At 46.6% G+C, this 23618-nt stretch overlaps 1 protein-coding gene across 3 annotated transcripts in view; it reads right to left on the reverse strand.

The window, feature by feature from the left end:
• The window catches only part of COL8A2 (collagen type VIII alpha 2 chain), a 119917-nt gene that overhangs the window by 19096 nt on the left and 77203 nt on the right, over positions 1-23618 (reverse strand). Inside the window, exon 3 of one of the 3 annotated variants that reach the window (XM_020808864.3) lies at positions 9408-9538. The exons of 1 other annotated variant lie outside the window; for it this stretch is intronic. The gene's annotated coding sequence lies outside the window, so the exon portion shown is untranslated. Of the gene's footprint in view, positions 1-5153; positions 9343-9407; positions 9539-23618 lie in introns of those variants that run through there. One more of the 3 variants, XM_020808865.3, reaches the window with a different exon arrangement.

A 23618-nucleotide genomic window follows, 5' to 3' on the forward strand; every position in this document is an offset into this window, starting at 1 on the left:
CATGTAAACAAACAACCAGCAGAACTTGTTAAATGAAACGTTTGCTTTTCAAACGTGTCTAACAACAGACTCTAACTCAAGAGGTTCCCAACATCTGGTTCTCCAGATGTTCTTGGACTACAGCTCCCAGAAAACCCAGGCAGCACAGCTCGTGGTTAAGGCTTCTGGGAGTTTTAGTCCAAGAACATCTGGGGACTCCAGGTTGGGAACCACTGCTCTAGATATTGTACGTATTTTAATGCAGGTGATATGCAAAAGAGTAGACTCCGAAGACTGAATACTTAGGATCAAATTATGGGATACAATTCTCCCCTCCTTAGAAACAGACCTTTGTCCCCTAACTGCTTGTAGGGGAAGCAGGGAACAGTTGCCACCATACAGAGCCCAAAGGAAAAACAACCTGCAGATGGGATTCTGGAGAACCTGGGGCAAAAGCTGCAGAACAGTGGAACTTGTGTTTCTTTCTGCAAATTAAGCAGCTTTGAAACGACTGTATTTGGACTCCCTCTGCCTGTGTGCACACATGCATTTTAAATCCTCCTCTTACCACCAAAGCTACGAGGAACTCACGACTACGGTTCCTGCCTGGATTTGGCCTCCGCAAACCTATTTGATTCGCTCTCCTCCTTCCAGCGTCTCCGTTGCCAGTCCCCTAAAGCCACACAGCGCACAGAATCCCAAACCAGCGAGGCCTCAAATGAAAGGTAAATATTCACTTTGGCCAACGACCTTTAATATTCATGATTATAATTATGGCTTGCTTGTTGGTTTAACCTTTCCACATCGCAGGGCTGGATGCAATTCAAAAACAAACAGCAGAAGCATTATGGGACATGGGAGGGATACACTAAACCCCAGTTTGCCCACGATTGTCCACTCTCTGGACCCAGCGAATTTTTTTCTTCTTGCGCAGCCTCCTACCCGATCTTTTAAAAGCTGGAGTTACATGGGCGTTTTTTGCATGCAACGCAAGCATTCCATCCCTCGAGCAAAACTTCATCACCATTGCTCCACCTGCTTTCTCTTTTGGCCTCCATGCAAGCCGTAATTTATGCTGGGGGTATTTTGAAAACAGACGTTACAAGAAAGCCATATTTATCCATTCCATTCATGGGGCTGGTTCTAACCTATAAAGCCCGAAATGGGTTGGTCTCGAGCAATCTCAGGCACCTCAACTCCCTTTATGAACCAGCTCAAATGTTTAAGATCACCAGGAGAGGCCTTCGTAGTCGCCTCTGATGGGGACACAAGAGAAGGCCTTCTCTGTGGCTGCTCCTTTAGACTGTGGAACTCCCTCCCACTGGAGGCCAGGCTGGTCCCCATCTTGGTTCTCCTTCCGCTCTCCAGTCCAAGACCTTTCTCCTCAGGCAGGCTGTCCCTGAATGACTGGCTGCCTGAGCAGGAGTTTTAAATGTCTTGTTTTGCCTTACTGCCCTGACTCTGTTTTTGGTGTTACTTACGGGTTGTTTTTTTGTTTTTTGGTATGCCATTTGTTTGATCTTTTTCAGTATTCGTATACTCACTCTTCTTTAGCTTTAAATATTGTCTTTTAATGATGGAAGCTGCCTTGGGTCCTTTTAAGGAGAAAGCCAGGGTAAAAAAAAAATATATTGTAGACAAATACATTATTCTCTCTACATGTGATTTCTGGTGACAGAGTGCCTCTCACGATGAACAGAAAAACAAGGCTATCTAAAAGAAACGATTTCTACAAGCCTGAGGCTTTCCTAGATTAAAATAGGGTTTTAAAATGTGCCAATCCAAGCTTCCCAGCAGGTGTACCTGTAAGTCTCCCTGCAGAACGCGGACGGCATGCGAGCCCAAGTACGAGAGGAACCTTTCTACAGACCCAGCTGCACCACTGTCTAAGTGCAAAATCCCATATATTTATTATATTTTTACCAGATCCAGGGCAACATACTTTTTCCTCCTCCTGCTTTCCCCCTCTGTCTTGCAGCAAGCTGTAACCCCGAGGGAAAATAATCCTGGCTGAAGGTTAGCCAGTGAACAGAATTGGCAGAGTGAGGATTTGAACTCGAGTCTCTCGCATTCTGCTTCGCTGCACTCTCCATTAGACCACGTAGGCTGTTGTTAAAACGGACTTCATAGAAAAGGGAGTAGAAAAGGAGGCACAAGTCTTTGGGTCAAACCAGGTAAGGGAAATAAAAGCTGCTGATTCAGGCTGTTCCTTGTCAAATCCTTGACTATTATTCCCCCCTTCACTTTCCTATATAGCAGAAAGCATATTTTTACAGCTGAGATCCTTTAACATTGGCCTCCTCCTCCCTTTTTATACAAATCTCCCATCAAACAATGTTCCATAAAAACAAGTATTCTTCTCTTCCCTCAATGCCAAAAGACAGAGGGAGGGGGAAAATTGAGAGGGCCCCTCGGAGGAAAAATGAGCTCCAAACCAGCACGCCAGTAGACTCCTTCCTAAAAATTTCAATATACTGCACACACACACACACACACACAAAAAACACACACAACTGGAGCAGTGGCTGTGCAAATACAGGGAGGACCCACACTTGCTTCTGCGTCTCGCCCACAGCAGTCACCCTTTGCATTCGCTCTTAGCTCTCGTGCTTTGTGGCCTGCGAGAATGTGCAGAGCAAACACGGCTGTCGCGAAGCGCTGCGCGTGGAAACTGGGTCAGTCTGCCGGCTGTGAATCAAATGCAAAGTGTGGGGGGGGGGCGAGAGGTGATATGTTTACTCTATAACATGTTGAAAAATAAATTAAGAGTACTTGGACATTTTACTTAGTATAGGTTTGTGCTCAACAAACTTGTAATAATCCTGTAACCGCTTCTTTAATAGCATACTCATAGGAGACAGGCCTATCTGAAAAACGCTTCTTCTCAACAGAATAAGCCTCAGTCCTAACTCTCCCTTCTTCTCCTCCTCTCTGGCAGTTAACTCCTTCAAACACCCATCGGCTAAAGGCCAGACAGAATCTGATTAGTTACAAGGTTCTACCACGTAAATAACACATCTCAATCATTCTTATATACGCATATATACATGCTGGGTTGCACAATTACATATTCTAACACTTAAAACCATGTTAGTCCATGACCAGCATCTCACTTCATGACATGGATTTCAGAGCATATAAATAAACCCTATTCAGTGCCAAGTTCAAGCACCCTTCTGTTACTAGGAATCATCCGCTACTATAATAAGCCTTAGGTTTCTTCACAGGGTCCAAATGAGAAGACTCGTGGTGGCATCTCCCAAACTTGTCGGTGGCAAAGGGAAAATCAAAACCTCTGAAGACTCATGCAAGAAGACGGAACACAAAGCAAGGTAAGAAGCAATTCACATTTTGCCAGTTGGAATAGAAATTTAAACAACACGGGGGGAATCTGTGCTGTTTCTGTCCTGGCTCTGAAAGAGTCCCGCCTCCCTCCTTGCTGAAATCTCATTGAAACCTTTCTGTCCTTTTTTGCCTTCCCTCGTTCTCAGCCTGCCTCCCGGCTCCAAGGGAAAGTGTAAAACAAAATTTAACACAGAAAGCAATCGTTCCCTAGGGATATAAGAACCACAGTCATAAAACAATGCAAATTAAGGGTGAAGAAAATTAAAGGTCAAAGTTCTTGGCTCCCCGAGGAGCCGAGACAATCTCTCAGACAATGATGCTGTAACTGGAGATTTAGGAGCACAGGAAACTTTAGCCAGTGTGAATTTACTAGCTTGCTAACACAGACCCTCTTGTCCTGGAGAACTGCTAAAGCAGCATGAAGTCGGGTCTTCAAGGAAAAGCACAAAGCAGACCCTCCCCCTTCCCAGAGGTAAGTAGTCGGGAAACACACAATGAATGCCGGGGAAGTAACCCAGTTAAGACACTGGCTCTTGGGCTGATTAAGTGGCTTCTGATGAGAGGACGGCATTGTCGACAGTTATACGCACTGCCAAAGGCCAAACGCTGCAAGAGGAGGGCCGGGGGGGGGGAAGGGGGTCCGCTCCCCTTTTGTGGAACGTTGGCTACCTCGTCTTGGCAAAAGACGCGCCAACTGGCCCGCAGTGTTCAGGGATCTCTCCCCCTGTTCCAGACTTCACCTTAAGGCTGCCGTCTTGTGCAAGCAACACCTGCGTAGGCAAAAGACGGTGCTTCCACTTCTCCTGTTCACAAAGTGGGCTACAGCCCACCCAAGCTTATGCCAAACAGAACTTGCTAGTCTTCAAGCAGCCACAAGCCCCTTGACGGGTTTCGTTGCAACAGATGAACACACCAGCCTTCCTAGAAAGACCTCGGAGCTCATCCACACCAGGTGTATGGCTTGGATGGAGGTGATTTATTGGTTGGCTTGTTACACTTGTATATCGGGCCAGTTAGCACTGGACAATCCTCTGGGCGGTTGACCTCCAAAGCAACATCATTGTGGGCTGAGCCCACCTCCAGCCAGCAACCTGAGCCTGGCAAGATCAAATGGAAATGTGCAACCTTATTGGCTTTTCTTCCAGCAAAGCTGTTTCAAAGAATTCCCTCAATCCCATTTAGCAATTGGATCCTGTGAGTGCCACACCCCACATTCTCTTAAACCATACACACATTGCTTGCTCTCTCTCTTGCAAACTTCTAATCCAGTAACAGGTAGCAGGACAGATTCAAGAGTTTTGCACAGAAGTGTCTCTCGCTTCTCCCAGTAAATAACACCGTTTGCTGCAAGGCATCACAGAATTCAGTCTCCTGTTTTGTGTTCTGTCCTACAACAGCTTGAGCTTGTTGCCAAACCCAGCCACCCACCCACCCGGTAACCTTTTGGACAAGCGAGATGCTCTAAATGAACCGACCACGAGGGTGCAGTTTTTCAGAGACGCTCCTGAGAAAGGAACTCACAACAGAGAGCACCTTATATCTGGAGAGCAAAGTTGCTCCTACATTTCCCGCAACCATGATTTTCTCCCCCCCCCCCAAAAAAAGACTGGGGTATGGAGGCGGCTGCCGCCTTGCCGAGCGGTAACATGAAATCATTTCAGAGGACGAGGAAAGGGGAGAAAACCCTGCCTGCAGTTCCTTTCCTCCTTTCCCTGAAAACGTGCATCTGGAAACACACAGTGGCGTCTCTTTTTCTCTCCTGCTGGGGTACAAAGAAGCCACCCCTCCCCTGAAAAACACAACAACTCGGAGGCTTGCCTTTAACTCACCAGCCTGTCTCTGAAATCCCTCTTTCTCTCAGTCCAGACCATCGTCCGCTTCCCTTTCAGAGGCTCCTGTATGCTGAATACTTCGATTGTCCTTTGCTAAGAGGTGACGTGCACGCCCGCTTACACATTCCCTCTAAACACCACCAAACTCTATCCCAAGACAAAGTGGTCACTTTATGACTTTCAAGGGGTCCTCTGTGCACAGCCGAGCACAGCGCTAACCGCACACTTCAGCTTTAGCTTCGCCTTATAAACTCTGAGGCACATAAACGATTTCCTCGTCTGACGCTGGAACAAGGTCTCGGCCCGTGGGCTGCACCACAAGGCCAGCCAGAGATACACATTTGACTTAAACAGAGGAATAAACACAGGAAAGCCATCTAATTTCTGGATATTCTGTTGTTCTATCTACAATTTACTTGAAACCAGAAAGCTGGATGTATATGAGACTCTACAGATGTGCAGGAAAGACATTAAATACAGAATCAGAGTAATTGAGCTGGAAGGGGGCCTCTAAGACCATCAAGTCCAACCCCCAGCTCAAGGCAGGAACCCAAATCAAAGCAGATCTGACAGAGGGTGGGCAATTTCCTCTTGAAGGCCTCCAGCATTGGAGCGCTCACCACCTCCGAGGGTCGTGGGTTCCCTTGTCATACTGCTCCAACAGTTAAGAAGTTTTTCCTGATATCCAGCCTAAATCTGGTTTCATGTAGCATGAGCCCATTATTACATGTTCTGAACTCTGGGATGATTGAGAACAGATCCTTCCCTTCCTAATGTATGACTTCCTTTCAAATATGGTACTAGGCACAAAGATCAATATAAAGCATGCAGCTTTATTCTTTCTCTGTTTTTATAAAGGAAAGGAGGTTTGCAATGGGCTGACCATTCCGGTTTATTTGTCTGTGTACAACTGCAACATGCAGAGAGGGAGAGAGATAGGAAACAGAAAGGGCTGTGGGTTTACTATCTCCATCCTTGATATTGCTTTTGTGATCAAATCTGGAATCCCTAACTACAGCTGTTTCCCAATAAGAACACTGGAAGCTCCAGTCACTTATTTCCCATATAACCTTGGGGTTTAGTCCTCTCTGTAGTTATATTAAAACAAGTTATGATGTTTCCACAACCCGCTGTGACTTAGTTCCACAAATATGAATGTTTCTAAGAAGGAAATTAATATAGCAAGCATCAAGAGAAAGTAGCCAGTAGCCATGGCGAAGCCACCACCAGAAGCGAAGTTCAGACACAGTTTTTGTTACTATTCTTCTTCTCAGGCCAAGCCAGGAGGCTGGGACACGCTTGGTGGGGCTTACAGGCCAAGCCTGTGACCTCTTCTGACCCTACGGAGGGGTGACTGGGGTATTACACGATTCAAGAAAGTGGTGGAGCCGATCAGCTTGAAATTGCAGGACCTCGGAGAGCTCCACAGAGGCAGACTTGCATCACATTCTAGCTCTCCAGGGAAACTTTTTATAGCTTATAGCCTATTAAATGAAGATCTCAAGGTATCTTTATTTAATAAACCACAAGCTAAACATGAGTCAGTGGTGTGATGCAGCAGCAGAAAAAGCCGATGTGATCCAGGCTGCCTTAATAGAAGTATAAAAAGGTTTTAGAACAAGTCTAAACAAGACAAATGCAACAGTAGGCAATTCCTTTTATTAGACCACCCCCAAAAAATCATCAAACAAGCCGCTGGGTTCCAGCGATTAATTCATCTTCCTCAGGCTGTGCACCAAGAAATGCAAAAAAAAAAAAAAATTATTTATGAGAGTCCCAAAGTTTTATGGCTGTTGTGCTTCTTGTACCAGGTGTGCTTCTTAAGATGAGTTTAGAGACAGGCTGCAAACAGGTTGTGTGTGTATGTTGTGCGATTCCAAGCTTCATTAGGGATCTAATGAAAGCATCACCCGCTCTTGGGTTTGCATTCACAGAGGTGTCGTGTCAGATCAAAGGGAGGAATAAAGGACCGCTCTGCTCTGCTTTGATCAGCTCTCCCTTGGAAGTGAGGTCACTTGGAATGTGCTGGAACATATCCAGAAGAGGGCAAAAACAGGCCCTGCCAAGGATGATTGAGGAAGCTGGGCATGTTTCATCTAGTGAAGAGAAGACTAAGAGGCAACAGGGAAGCCATCTTCAACATTTTAAGGGCCTGTCATGTGGAAGAAGGAGCGAAAGTTTTCTCTAGCTCCAGAGCACAGGACTTGAAGGGATGCATTTCAAGGACAGGAAAGGATTTTGACTAAACATTAGGAAGAGCTTCCTGGCATTGACCTGAGAGCATGAGCAGGATTGTACCTTCTTCATTATCCAGAGCTTCCAGCTGGCAGCCTTGGGCTGAATGCTGGCATCAGCCTAAGTGCCATGGCTGGCTCCTCTAATCATCTCCACCCAGCTCCTTATTTGAAATCCATGAGCAGGTGAGAGCTAGAGTGGGGCCATTAAGTAACGGTGTTGATGAATTTTATCAACTGACTTCTCTCCAGAGCCGTTCTCCTTCAACCGTAAAGTATAAAGGGGAAATCCAAAATTACACCAATCAGCTGGTCTGAAATCTCTTTATTTTTTAAAATCCTCCTCCTCTTAGTACTGCAGAACTGACTGGAAGGGACCCTCTGGGTCATCTAGTCCGGCCCCTGTCAAGGAAGGCCCAGTGGGGGAATCGAACTCCCAACCTTGGGCTTGGCAGCCAGCAACCTCAAACGCTGAGCTCTCTAGCAGTCCCTATTTTCTTTATTTCGGGGATCTGAAATGTGCCCTTCAGCAGAATCCCAGGGTGATTCATGTTTTCCCGTTCAAAACGTCTTATAATCCAGGAATGTTTGTGGCCACCGATGTTTGTTTTTTCTGAAACACCACTCTTTGCGGTATGTCTGCTAAGAGTTATTATTGTTATCGCTGTTACATGCCATCAAATCCAAAACCATTTTATAGCAACCTTAACAGGGATTTCAAGGTAAGTGAGATATTTAAGGAGTGGTTCTACCCGTTCCACGCCTCCAGTGAGTTTCCGTGGCTGAGATTCGAACCCTGCTCTCCAGAGTCCTACTCCATCACTCTACCCACTACACCACACATCCTGCTGAGTGCACATGTGCCCTAAGAAGCACATCTTAAGTTAGTTTTTCAAACCACAATCCCCAGTATGGCCACCATCTAAGCAAGATACCATCCCAGCTTTGGGATCATGATCAAGAATGAAATGGTCGCTCCAGCGCCCATTAATGTGTGCAAATGTTTAACTAATGGGGGGAGGCAGAGTGTACAGGCCAGCTGCCTGTCCCCAGCGATCCGAGGACGATGTCCCATGCTGAAGGCAGGCCTCAGAGGCAGCCTGGCCGCTGACAATTCTGCACACTTTCCTCACCGAAAACAGGAGGCTGAAATCCCTCTCCCTGCAAGGGATCACAGGGAAACCCTGCATTGCTCTGTCGTCAGCTGGACGTTTATTAGGCTTCTTCACCACACGGGTGCAGATCAACAGCTATACAACTGAGGCAAGTCAAGAGCTCTCTGATAGGCCTCCTTCTAGGGAAATTACTGCATGCAAGATTGAAAGAAAAGGCCATACAAAAAGAGGAGCGTACAGGAAAATCCATATTTTTATGGACCCTACCTCAGCCATTCAAGAGTTTGAGCAGATTAGGTAGCTCCTCACCCTGCATCTCACTTGCACTCCTATTGCTTACGGGAACGACCTTCATAATGAAAAGCAGGGATGTGCACTAGCTCCAAAATTCAGATTTGGAATTCGGATTTGGAATTACAGCCCTTCGGATTTGGAATTTTTGAAAATTCGCAGTTTCCAGATACCCTGAATCCCGTTATAGTGAATATGAAGTCTATCGTCCTTATTTTCTCCTTTCAAAAAAGTAACACAAAAAGGCAAGACGTTTTAAAGGATTTCCCCGTGCCCTCTGACACCTTCTCAGCGATTGTGCCAAATGAAAAGAGTGCACACCAGTGCTTGGGTTCTAGAAAATTACTGTCATGGGCATCCTGTTTGGAGAACATTACAAACTAGGCATTGAATCTGGAGACTGCCAAAAAATAGTGCTTGAGGTTTGATGCTTCTTGAGATGGAATCAGGATGCTGGGTTAAACCCCCAGTCCCTCCACCCTGAGGTCATCAGCAGAAAATTAAGGGAGGAAACTGAACGTAGGCCCTTAGTGGAAGCAACCTTAGGGCAAAGAAAGCCACCTCCAGCTCCTTCTCGATGCGTGGGATGCAAGGAGGTGACGCGGCCTTACCTGGAGCCCTGGTGCGGCAAGACTAAGGGCAAAAGGCTTGGCAGGGACCTGAAGCCCAGCTTCACAGCATGTCTAAGGCTCTCCTTGTCGTTCTGCTAAAGGCCAGGGAGACCGAGACCAGAGTCATAGCCCTATAAGAAGAGGGGACATAAAGAGAAGTTACATGGCGAAAACGGAACTTCAGACTTCTGCAAGGCTTTCTCGGGAAGCCGGGAGAAGACTCTTAAAAAAAAAAATGTGTCCCCTAAGTTTTCTTTCAGGCGATACCAAGGATGCAGAACAGTAAAATCACTCCATTTATTCATGGCATTTGTAACCCCAATTTTTATTCAAAGAACTCAAGGCAGCTGACACGATTCTTCCTCTGCCCTCCAGAACTTGAAAAGGTTACTTCTTAAGATCACAACTCCCAGGATCTCCCAGCCGGCATGGCCGGTGGAAAGGCTGGTGATCAACCCACCAACATACCCATGTGGATCTTGAAGTGAGCAGAGAACAAAGTAAGGGTGGGATCACACAGGCGTAGAGCTTGCATGCTGGACCATTTGTGGCGCAGTCCAGTGTGAGCTATTTCCTGGTGATCGCATGACCGTAGAGATGGGCACGAACCTCGGTTCGGAGGTTCGTGCTGGTTCACATGCATGGCACCACAGATGCACACCTTCCTTGCCATCCGATTGCACCCTAATCGTGCATGGGAACTCTATGACCCTGCATGTTGAAGGCCATCTATTCTGAAAGCATTCGATGCAGCCTCCAGAGTGGAGCTTAGCATCTACTCCAGTTCTTTCCCTCTAGAGCAGCCTACGGCCCTTCCTCTCCCCCCCCACACACACACCTTGGCACGACTAACAGTGTCGCTGTTGACAGAGTCAAAGAAACCTTTTACCTCTCATCGGAGAGCAGCAATTACAGCCAAGCACTTCCCAGCCATATCCCCTACTGCGTTCATAGGTTATATCCACAGCAAGAGGCCTATGTTTATGGGCATAATTTGGTTTCCATCATTTTCCTTTCCTCCAACTCCTGGAGCGGTTCAGGAAGAAGGGGAAAGGAAGATCGTGAAAACCAAGCGAGGGTCAGACAGATAACGGACGTCGGAGCCAGTCTGCGCCTTTAATTCAGGCATCCTGGCGGGCGAGACAGCCAAGACAAACCCTGTCCTGTAAACGCAGACAGGATGACGTGCGGCCCCTTCCTCACAATTAGAATCAGTCCAAAGGACCACTTCAGGCTGAGGTGTTTCGCTCATTTGCATTTCAAATATAAGTCCGGGGGTTAGATCTCTCTACGTGCTGTAGTTCGTTTCATGCAGCCTTGAGTGACTTCATCCGGAGTGACATGATCTCAGCCTCTCCTGCTTGCGCTTCCGAGGGATCCCCGAGAGGGGCTCTGAAGGACTCCGGCTGTTTTTCTCCAGCCATTCTATCTAAACATGAGCCACCAGCCTGGCCAATTTGGGGTGGGGTGGGGACCTTCCGTTCACTTCAACTCTTGTTATTTGGACAGGTTGATATATGTGTTCTATGAGATGCAACCATTCCAGGGGAGGGGGGAAATGGACCGTTGTTGTTGTGTGTGTGTGTTTTTAAAAAATAAGGCATTCAAAACAAACATTCAGATCTGTTAAGAGGGTGGGAAGGTATCTCTGTTTGCTTAAGGCAGGGAATGGTCGGAACTCACCACAAACCAAACAGAAATACAGTATATATATATATCTGTATATCTGTATATCTGTATGTGTGTGTGTGTGTGTTCCAGCAACCTGATGCAATCATCTCCACCAATATCCATCCATCACCGGTGGAGATGATTGCATCAGGTTGCTGGAACACATCTAGATGTTGGATGTCAGATGCAGAATTTGGAAGGTTTTGCTTTCAAGTCGTTACCCCTCTAGTTCAAAGCCCTACCCGTTCGCCATCTTTGTAACTACAATTTAAACAGTCATACTTAATTCTCCCTGTTCTCCAAAGTAACTGGAATATTGCTTTGTTGCTTTGAAAAATCTGAATGCTACAAGGCCTCATAGTGCCTAAAACTCTCTGTGGACAGATTACAATATAATTATACAGGCTACCCATTATACTGCAGTAAAATACCGAATAGTCTTCCAAATCTGCAAGGGGGTACGTGCCACCGGGTTGGGGATCACTGTTCTAAAGGCACATGGCACAAAGGCATAATTTGGCTGCTGTTATCTAGTGGAAGGCTACCCAGGAACCCTAACCCTGTGCTACCTTCAGTCCAATGGTGGGAAGAAAAATGGCCACTAAAGATAATCCATTGATGTCTGTCCCTCACAAAGTACTGAATACAGAGTGGCATGAATCACCAAGCTGACCCAGAAAGGCCATTTTTATTATCATTTATGAGCTGCTACTCTGCAAATAAAAACTGCAATGAGTTTGCCAAAGAAAGAAAGAAAACGCTATTCCACTGCCAGAACTGACTGCAAGTACTGTAACTGTTTATAGCCGTGCAGCTTTTCCTCGAGAAAACCGTTAGATTTTTCCTAGTTCAAAACATAGACTTGGGATTCTGAAGACATGACGTAGATCAGCGAGTCCCAAACTTGTAGTTATGGTGGGTGCCACCAAACATAGCCAGGGGTGTCACGGAATCTGCAGAAGTACTACAGTACTCAGGTCGGGCTCCCCCCTCGCACACGGTGTCCTATCAGGGGAGACACAGACACTGCTCAGTAAGTCAAGGAAGCTGCGAGTAAAAACAATTTGGGAACCACTGATATAAATCATTTATATTTATATCTGTGCCATTTACTTCTGAACTGGCATTCTCACATGGGTGCACAAGGAATATTACTTTTAACAAAAAAAGAGCTATTGAGCCCGAAATGTTACATCAGATTCAGCCTATTTATGACAAATATTATTTTACTTTTATTCCATAATTCATGCTCTTCCTTTGATATTCTGCTCCCTAGCCCATAAAAACTCCTGGTGCAACTTGCAAGGACTGGGGGCTTCTGGCTCCTTCATGCTCTGATTCTCCCCCTGCTTGGAACACGATGCTCATAAAACGTGGAAGAAAAGATCTGGGATTACTGAAGGCTACTTTGCACATTACAGCTTCTGGTGTGAAAGGATGGCATGCGCCCAAAGAACTCAGTGATTTATTTAGGTCTCTGGCTGTGGAGCCAGAAGGGGTTGGGAGTTCGATTCCCCCCCCCTCCCACGGGGCCTCCTGGATAGGGACTAGACTCGCGGATCCATAGGATCCCTTCCAGCGCCGCGGTTCTGAGATGAGGATGAATAAAGAGGGCTCTCTTCATGTGCCCACACAACTGAAGTACCAGTAAAACAACTCAAATACTGTTATGGCTGCCAAATAACCCTCTTACACTTAAGCTGATACTTAGGTCAATAGCTACGGATGGTCTCAGGGTACTGGTTGAAGTTTCAGGAAACTACTATAGTTCCATTGGAGAAATTTTTGTTTTATTATGTGCAATGTATTTTAGAACTGGCTTTCCATCTCCTCTCCGCCCACCCCTGGCTCAACAGAATGGTTTTACTGTTGGGAACATAATATATGTTTAGGAAGTAGTGCAGGAAACCCCTATTTTCTGTCTTACTCTCTTGGGGGGCCCCCTATTATTTTGTCATTGTTGCTTAACATTAGAAATATTCACCCCTGGTTTTGGCCCTGGCATCCTAGGGGATGAGGAACTGCTAATCTGAAAATGGACTGCTAGATGCATCCTCGGCTAGGAGCTCACAGTTAAGGAATCTGGAATTAGGAAATGTGAAATTCTCTGGGTAAACTCGTACATCACAGACACGGCTGACTCTTTCTTTGTTGTCTAGAGAAATCAGACTAAATAAAAGAGGAGCAAGAGTATGAATTCGGGACCAGTCGCAAAGCAAAGCGAGCCGATTTACAAATTGCAGTGGACGAGAAGAGCTCCTGGCGAGACAAGCAGAGATCATCGCCTCTTAAGGCATCCCTTCTTCCACCGGTTCCCTCGAGCGTGTGCATGTCTGTCTGCTTAGGACTTGAAGAGAGCAACACAGAAAAGGTTGCTTTAATGGCAGCACACACACACCCTTAAAGCGACCCGTGCATCACACCAGTCCATGCTCACAAGTAGAACCACCACCTCCCTTTTGGTCCAGCTTGGGGATGGACTGGGGTCAGGGTGGAGCGCATGCATCCTCATGCATCCTGTGATCGCTGGGGAGAAAAGTTTCACCCGACGAGTGGCCCAGATTGCAATTGATTTCTTCACGGGGTCACACCCGAAGCGGAAGGTGAGAAACCATTCAGGGTGCTAAACATTGCTGAGGATCCATTGCAGGTCAACAAACCTGCTGCCGGAGAGAAATAGGTGTGGGTCGTCGGGAAATAGGTGTGGGTCGCAGTTCTGTGTTGCCCCTCCAGCAGGGACTTGGGAGCAGGTTCAATTCCTCTGTCCCAAGGCAGAGTTGCCCCTTTCAAAAGGGGCAGGGTTCCACCTCAGGCAGCATCCAAAGACTCTTGCGACACATCCGTTCAAAATCCCGCTCTGGGGTGGATCATCCTTAGAGGGTTCTTAGGGTCCCAACTCCCTGCTTTGGACAACAGAGGCTTATCATGCAGGAGGAAACGGCTGCTTTCCCTTCAAGGAGCGAGAAAGGCAGCCATCAATCTTCATTAATTCTGGCTCCAGGGCCCTTCTTTTCACTCCCTCCTTGGAAGGGGATTTCGTTCCTCTAACATGAATTTCCATGCAGACGGCAGCAGCTCGAGGCACGTTCTCTGTGGATGTAGCCTCTTTTGCAGGCATGATGGATTGCAATAATTATCATCAGCTCAGAACAAGCAGACACTGTTTTAAAGGGCTTAGAGTTGACCAGAGTCCCATCTTTTCAAGACAAAAGCAACTGCAACAGGGTTGGAGCACCGAACGATGAATTAAGTAAGGCCCCCCAAGAGTTGCTAACAGGAAAAAGGGGTGGGTGGGTGGGTTCTGAGTTGCGAATTGAGTTTGAGTCACTGAAAAAAAAATCCTGAGCTGAGTCTGTGTCGAGTCTCTGGTGGGACTTAAGTCACACCGGTGTCACCTCTTGGTTCAATACCTGTGGACTCTTCGACCTTACGACTCTCATGTTCACACCCCTGGTGAGCACCACCCCACCATAAGCACAGTGCCGGCCCCGCTCCAAGCATCTCCTTATTCTCCAGAATACACTAACCTTCTCATTACCAAGAAGGAAAAGGGAACATTCTGGGCTTCGGCCCCCCCCAACACATGGGATTTGTTACCTTCACGCGTCTGCCAGACAGTTTTGCTACAAGCACCAAGACAAAATGTTGGACACACACACACACACACACACACACACACACACACACACACACACACACAAAATTAGAAACAATAGCTTTAATTAGAGAAAACAATATGTCTCATCCATGGTGGGAACGACTGTGACAAGGCGATCTGCCCTTCGCTCAGTCTGTTGTCAAGGTCTTTTTAAAGATGAACTTTATTTTTTTATTTATTTATTTGATTTATACCCCGCCTATCTGGACTATACGTCCACTCTTGGGAGTCCCATTTTACCTCCTGGTCTTCACCTTGAAATTGGACTTGAAATCGGCCACCAAAGCAAAAACAGCATGACTCCTTTATCGCCTTCCAGCCCAGTCCTTGTTTACTCAAAAGTAAGTGCTACTGATTTCATTGGGGGGCTTATTCTCTAATAAGACAACTTTCGATCGCAGTCTTAGAGCAGATGTTGTTGTTGTTGGTGGTTTTGTTTAGCTTTGGTGGCTTTCCTGGCTGCTGCTGTTGTTTATATTTTCGGTGTTGTTGGGTGTGCTTTTAAGGAACAATCATTTTCTCTTTTCTGTCATAGGAACTGCAGCCACTTGTTTATTTGTGCTGTAAACAGATAAGTGACTCATAATTTTTTAATAAATTACTCAGTTTGATGAAGAGATGATGTCACCCATACGTGGCTTTGATCTACTCAATTTGACTTTGGCAAAGGAGTTCTTTACGCAATTGTTTGGAAGAACACAAATCTGGAGATTTTGGGAGCAGGTCACGTTCTGTTTGAAGCTTGGCAAAGGATAATTCAATTTCAAAAGAAGCTCCACACTTGAATAAACTGGTAGACTCGTCTTACCCAGGATGGGAAGCTTGGCAAGTTAACATGAACCTGGTGTAAAAAAAGAAGCTACTCCATCTTCCCGGCAGAAAGTGGCAACGACTTCAAACAAAGAAATTGGAAGAAGAAAGGGCAAAAAGCAAGACAGTCACTGAATGTCAGGAAGACCAACATCATGACCACAGAAGAGCTACACAACTTTAACATTGACAAAGAAATTGGTTCAATCGTCAATCCAAATGGAGACTGCAGTCAAGAAATCAGAGGAAGACTGAGATTCAGAAGGGCAACAGTGAAGAAACTAGAAAAGGCCATCAAGTGCAAAGATGGGTTACTGGAGACCGAAACCAGAATTATCCACACTCTTGGATTTCCTTCCAGTCACTAAGTTTGGGTGTGAAAGCTGGACACTAAAGAAAGCTAAGAGGAGCGGGTCCTTTATCAAATGAAGTCTGGCCCATGTCTGCAGGCAAAACTGATTAAAGTGAGGCGGTCCTACTTTGGGCACCTCATGAAAAGGCAGGATTCTGTGGAAAAGACAGTCATGCTAGGAAAGGTGGAGAGGAGCAGGAGAAGAGGAGGACCCAATGTGAGATGGGCTGACTACCTCAAGGAAGCCATGACTTTGGAGTCTGCAAGAGCTGAGTGGAGCCACTGAAGACACGACGTTTTGGGGAGCGCCCATGCATAGGGTCGCCATAAGTGACTTGACAGCACACAACAATAAAACAAGCTGATTTTTATTCCTGAAAAAAAGAGGGGGGGAAAAAGGGGGGGGGAACCAAACTATGAAGTCCTGCTGCCTGTGAAACTTGCCGAAGGCCATTTCTCAAACCCAAACAACTTTGCTTTGAAAGTTCTATTTTGTAAACCTCATTATCATCATTACCCTCGTTAACGTCCCCCTCCCTCTCCTGCTCCTGAAATCTACAAACCCTTCTTGTTCGCGGCCACCTCCCCTTCTCCTCCTCCTCCTCCCAATGTCAGGATCCATTGAAATACCAGACAGAGCACAGCATTAATAGGAGGGTTCGGCTGCCAGGTGCATATTTTGGCCGGCCAAACAATACAGGCCAAAACCACAGGTATTTTATGAAACGTTTCCTGTTATGAAGACTCTCCCCCCCCACCCCCGTGGTCCTGTAGAGAGCGTCTTTGTTACTGTACCCCTCCTGTTTCTTCTTTCCCTGGTCTACCTTTCCTCCCATTTCCCTTCCTTTGGGGTCTTTTGAATCTCCTAGACATGTATTGTGCTACAAGACCTCGTGGGTTTGTTTAGTGCTACTAAAGCAAGACCTTTGAAAACAGGAGCCTCATTCCTCGGAAGAGCCGAGCGACACAGCGTTGCTATGCCGTGCCAGCTCCGGCCAATACAGAGAATTCACATTATCTTCCAACCCCAGTGCTTGCGATGGCACATATAATTCTTATGCCAAAGCACATACTCAACAAACTGCGTCTTCACTACTTATGCAATATTTTCTCCAGGAGCACGGTCTGCTTAAGACATGTTCCCGTAGACATGCAAGGGAACCTGTTTACATTCCACATATAATCCAGAGAGTTTATTTGCCTCTTGTTTTAAGGTGTTTTCACAATTAAACCTTTTTTTGCCCCTGGAAGGAGCAAGCCTTCCAGATATGGACTTCTCTCACAGTTGGCCCCTTGAAATCCCACCTTATTGTTAAGAGTTATATAAGTATCCTCTAGTATTAACTGATTTCCCCTCTAACAGTGGGCTTTTCTTAATAAAATGTGCCTCAGCAATCAGAGCTATAGATTAAGCCTGTCGCAAGCCCTTCTCTGATCAGGCCAGCATATTGCTTACTCACTAAACAAGGGGCTTGGAAGTACAGGATGAGATGCACAATTTCTGTCTATGCTCATTTTATATATTTAAAATTAGGAGATTTCCCACTGCAGCAGGTTAAAAACAAAGCAAAAAGCAAATGTGCTACTTATGCACGGACCCATAGTGCTTAAGGCACCCTCCGGATGGTTTGCAATTTGATGATGCAGGCTACACATTGGCTGCCCAATCCCCAGAGAGCTGGGGGTTCAGTTTACCAACCTCAGAAAGATGGAAGGCTGAGTCGGCTATCCGAGTCCAGGATTGAGGAGTCTTGACTGCAGTACTGCAGTTTAACCGCTGTGCCAGAAGACTGCTTAAAATGGGGCTGGTAACCACGCCAACTTCATTCCTCGTTTGTGGGTGGGTTCCTGCTGAAAATCCCTCACCAATTAGAGGTTCTTCGCAGGAACAAAAGCAACGTGTTTGATGTATAATTAGGAAAGGGTGTGGGGGGCATAAAAGCTTGTCCAAGCTATATTGCTAGCACTGAATGTCATGTCAGCAGCTTCTGTCTCTGATGGATAGACTTCATAATGACTGAGAAGACAACGAAGCAAGCTGTATGAATCCACTCAGCAAGCTTCCATGTATGTGGGAGTATGTTTCCATTAAAATAGAAATAAAAATAAATGGAAATTAAGGATTGAAGAAACTTCCTGAACTTAGCTAAAAACCAAAACAAACTGAGTTGTGATTCTATTTGTCATTTATGTTTTTGTTATATTTTGTTATATTAATAATAATTAAAAACACAAACCAAAGGGAAATGCAATTCAAATAACGTTTTTTTTAAAAAAAAAATCCCACAACTAAATCTGTCCTGGAAGCTGAACAGGACACTGCTAAATCCATATGATTTCATTTCATTTAAAGACATTACAATTCCTACATATTTTTCAAATATATATTTGACAGCCTGTCAGCTCTGGAGGGATTGAGAACTGTTCTGGTAAAAATCAGTTGCAGAGCCTCTGGTGCGAAACGCAATTAGCTGTCCAGAAAACTGATTATAAACACCCAATTTTCAATTTTGCCAATGAATGGAAAGGTTAAATGAGGATTCGGGCTCCCCTCCCGCCACTCTCCAACGTGCCACTAGGTGGCAGGCTTAAACGCTGAGCTGGGACAGGGAGCCGCATCATCGGGGAACAGAAAGAGAAGAGGAGTGGGGGATTCCCTTCCCTACCAATGAATGGATGGAGAATCTCATGCTTGCGTTCTGTGCCGAAATTTCCCCCGACACATTTTTCACGGTTGCTCCCGGGCTGATTTAATAGCTTGCCAGATCCCTAGCAAAAGGTCAGAAAGCAAAGTGGCAAGCGTGGCCTGGGAGCACTCCAAAAGGTTAATTGACCATGAGCAGGGAAGAAAATCAAAGGCTGGCCTGACGCTAAGCTTCTCCGAATGTCAAACTCATTTTCTGCCTAGAAGATGATAATTGGCCCTGTCAAAGCGGCTCTAGCCAGCTGTGGGAGCTTGGTTTTTACTTCTGGGGGGACACTGGAGGAGAAAAGGGGGATGAACGTATGGAAGGATATCTAGAATAAGCCTCTGAGATCTCGTTTTTTAACCTCTGTTGTTATGGGCCATCACGTCGCTTCTGACTTATGGCGATCCTATGAATGAGTGACCTCCAAAAGGTCCCCTCCTCTGTAGTCCTGTTCAACTCTTCGAACTAAAAACCCATGGCTTCGTTTAGTGAGTCAGCCCATCTCACTTGTGGCCTTCCTCTTTCCCTGCTGCCTCCCACCTTTCCTTTTCTAGAGAACCCTGCCTTCTCATGGGGTGCCCAAAGGAGGCCAAACTTGGTTTCAACATTTTTGCCTCCAGAAGATAATTCAGGATTCATTTGATCCAGAACCCACTTGTTCATCTTTCTGGCAGCCCAGGGGATCCGAAAAGCTCTCCTCCAGCACCACCTTTCAAACTAATAAAGTGGTTGTTGTTGTCCTCCCCCCCCCCTGTTGGCTTTCTTACCTGTCCAGCTTTCATGCCCATACGAGAGTGATTGGAAATACCGTCGTGCAGGTGAGCTTGGCCTCAGTGCTGGAGGAGAGCTTTGTGAATTCCCTGGACATCCAGGAAGACAAACATTTTCCAGTCCAGGAGGCGCTGCTGAAATGGGAGGCCTGGAAACAGACGCAAAGCGATGGGTGGCACAACCGCCCCCTCTTCGAACAGCCCCCCCATCCTCTTAAAAGAGGGGCCGGGGCCGGCGAAACCCACCCTGGCTGGGTGGTCTCCTCGCTGGGTCCCGAGAGGGACTTCTGTTCTCCGTGTGCTACCTTGCCTAAAACCTCTTTCTCTCCACCATGTCTTGATTAATTGCAATTGCGGTTTCTTGGAAGGTCCTTTTTTTAAATGACGCTTGGTGGGCTTTACGATATTTTCTGGCTGGAGGATGTTTTCGAGCGTCGTAATGATATCGCTTTAAAAGGGGAGGTTATTTGACTTGCAGGCTAGCTTTGGCCAAACCGGAAAGGCCTCAGAGAAACTTAATGAGCTCTGTGGGTGCAAGAAATAAACGCAGATAGAAAGGGCCCCTCTCTCCTCCTCCTCTCTCTCTACGCAAGTACTTACAGACTTCTGAAGCGGATAGGTGGCACCCCAGCGGCACCTCCACGTTTCCACGCCCAGAGGTATTAATACAATGGTGCTGCCCCCCCGCCACAAAAACATGCTGTGATGGGCAGGTTGGCAACCCTCAAACATCTGACAGTTCGAATTAGGCGTGTTTCCACTATGTGGGTGACTCTGACTCCATGGTGGCAAACTGTGTGCCAAGAACCTTTTAAGGGCCAACTTTAAAAAAACGTTTTCTAAGTTATAACATGCCTGGCTCCAAAAATAGTAAGGACAAATTCTTTGATTGTTTGTTTGTTTTTTCTCCCTGGGCCTGACCCGCCTGTTGGGTGCTCAGATCCTTTTTAAAATTCCCCTACCAACGGTGCGTGAGCCTCTCTGCCCAAAGGAAGCCTCATCGGTGTCGAAAGGGTGATCTCTGGCTTGTGTCAAGGCAAGCAAGCTGCAGACTGCGGGAAGGAAATGCAGAATGCCCTGCTATTTGGTAACATTATTCTTGTCTTCAAATGACAAAAGGTCAAAGTTCAGTGCAGTCTTAAAAGTGCCAAGATCATCATCATCATCATCATCATCATCATCATCATCATCATCATCATCATCATCATCATCATCATCATCATGTGCCGTCAAGTCAATTCAGACTTATGACCACCTTTTTCAAGGTTTTCTAGATCAATGAATACTCAGAAGTGATTTCCCACCCTTTTCCTCTAGGGGGTGCCCTGGGACTGTGCAGCTTGCCCAAGGCTACCCAGGCTGGTCCTTGTCCCAGGAGATGCCCAGTGGGAGATTCGAACCCCCAACCTCTGGCTCCACAGCCAGATCCCATAAACCACTGAAATATCCAACCCACTTTAAAGGTTCCTAAGATCACTTTTTTATTACCTTCCTTCTTCAAAGTGCCGGACCAGCAATGTATATTATCCCATGCGATCATCCTTGCCCTCCCTGCTAAATGTTATATTGGAGCCTTTTTGTTGTCCTCATGCTTCGTTATTTGATAAGGCTTTGCTTCCGATGGAGGGGCGAAGCCTTTCCGAATGCACAGCCGGGGAATTCAAGAGGGCGATGCAGAGCGGCCGGCCATGCAGATGGGAGGATACAGAGTCGTGGTGGGACAGCAGGCCACAGGAAGTAACATGGGGCTAAGATGTGCCTTCTGACATTTCCGCAGACATGGGGAGGAAAGAACATCTTCAAAGCACACCTGGTGTCATGCCAGGGAATCACCCATTCAGGACAAATGCATACGGTACATAGACAGGACTGTAGTAAATACAGCATTTTCTGCACCCATGCAAAGCCAGTTAGCCACTGCAACGGAAGATAACGTATGAACTCTGAAATTATACTGTAGCATACATGAAAAACCTACAACCCTGGCCCTAAACACCATTATATTGAGCTTTGTCCCACTTTGTTACACTGCTGAGAACAAAATCCGGCCAGATTTCCATTCTGGTATAAGGGTTTAGGCTTTGCCTATCTGGCTCTCGGTTGAGTTTGGAGATTCAGTCGTTTTTTGGCGATTGAAACTTTCATTGGCCTGCACAGCATGGGTTGACCGATATCTGCAGCCTGCTTTGTACGAGCATAACATAAAAACATCATCATCATCATCATCCCTAAACGCTGGAATCCTGGAGGGTAACTGCTGACCATGGCTTCCCTTCCCCTCTTGATTCCTGAGCTTCCTTCAAGGGGACGGATCCAGCTTCTGGCAGACGCCCAGCTTGCTGGAGAGGGCATTGCAAACTCAGCTATTTATGGCAACGCACGGTGCAGTCTGCCGACGGCAGGCCTATTTACTAACCACAACAATTCAGTACATCTGCCTTGGCCGGCTCCATGTCTCAGGCGGTGGGGTTTGGGCCCAGAATCCATGCTGCAAGAGCAGGGATTGACATTGTCCCTGAGACCCTGGTCTTAATCAACATTTGGGCCAAAATGGCTTTTCTCTTTCCTTTCCTTTTCTGTTGAGAAACAAGAGCATTGCTTATTCCCTTCGGACGGGGGAGTGACAGTGATGGCTTAAGAGACAGCAATAAGTGGGACTGTCTTACAACATCTCTGAAGCTGCCTGATCCTGTAGTCAAATCTTTGGTCCCTGTAACTCTGTCTTGTCTTCACTGAAAGAGGGAACTGTGGCCATCCCCAGGTCTTAAAATTGCCATTTTGGAAATTTGTGCCAGTTCGTTTATTGCCCGAGCAGGTATCCGGGGCTTCCGAGCCATGCCTCCTCCAGCAGGCGCCCAATCAGGGGCAGTGCCTGGAGGAGGCAAGGGCAGGGAAGTCAGGGCGCTGGCTCTGAGTGGGTGCCTCCCCAGAGAAGGGCCTCACACTCCTGTCTTCGTGCAAAGCACAGATTCACCCACTGAGTGGCAGCCCCTCCCTGTTAATGGACCAGACAGGAAGCTTTGGAGTTCATTTGCAGAATATAATTATTTTATTTATTAAAATATTTGGATCCCCCCCCCTTCTATGCTGATTCTCAACACAGCAGACAGGGTCCAGGGGCACAGAAGGTCTGGCTTTCCTGATATTGTGGAGCTGAAATACGTACCAGAAACCCCAGACCAAACGATTGTCGGTAAAGCATTACAGTTGTTGAGCTCCAGAACATCTCAGGGCCAAATGTCTCCCACCCTGTGCTAAAATGTAACTAATAAAACAGCTATACCACAGAGGAATGCAATGGCATTAATGATTAGGCACCCTTCAGTCTCGAGAGACGAGGGCCACATGCTCTGTCTGGAGGACTTGGAAGAGCGTCTAGCGTGGCTGAGGAGGCCAATTCGAGAGGGACCATCCCTTCCACACTTCCTGAGATGGGAGTTACACGTATTAAATCAAATTTCATCATCATCGTCGTCGTCCTGGCTGGTAGATTGGTGATTTCATCTCCAGATGTGATGACTTGAGGTTGAGTGAAACCCTCTTGGTCTAAGATCGCTCACCGAGTTTAAGGCCAAGGAGCAAAGATTTGAACAGAGGCATTCCTGGTTCATAGCATGAACTTCAGCCTGATGGAGAAGAACCCAGACTTGAACCCGAAGGACATGGGGGTGAGATTTAGGGAAAAGGAACTGCAGGAAAGAAAAGATGGTTTTTCTTCTCTTATAGTACCTTCCACTCTTAAATCACCTCTTCTTCTTAAGCAAAAAAAGGATTGAAGAGGCGATCTTGCCATGGAGCCTCAGAGGAGAAGGATAGCCCTCAAGAGCTGCCAGGGAACGGGCCCAGCCATCCTCCGCCCACGTTACGCCTTTTCTCTCCTGGCCCCAGCCTTGCTTTGAATGGATTCAGAGACAAACGGACTGGGAAACGCACCATCGCTGTCAGTCATTCTGCTTTGGCACTCAACGGCTGCACAACGCCAGCTCCATGGTGGGCCGCTCATCTGTATTTTGTGTCAACACCGTAGTAAGCAACATCGCACAGCTCGCCCTACGAAGCCGATAACGATTTGCTTGGCAACCTTCTGACTCCTGACCAACAACTCTGGACCTTGTGAGCAACCCATGACCCATCTGGTCGGAATGAACACTATATATTTCCTCAAAACCAGAGGCATGTTGTGGTCGTGAGAGCTGGTTTAGACATCTCAAATATTTTTTTTCAGGTTTCCCCCCCTAGTATTCATGAATCCTGCTAATT

The sequence above is a fragment of the Pogona vitticeps genome, chromosome 9 (genome assembly GCF_051106095.1).
Source record: "Pogona vitticeps strain Pit_001003342236 chromosome 9, PviZW2.1, whole genome shotgun sequence".
Classification (NCBI taxonomy): Eukaryota; Metazoa; Chordata; class Lepidosauria; order Squamata; family Agamidae; genus Pogona; species Pogona vitticeps.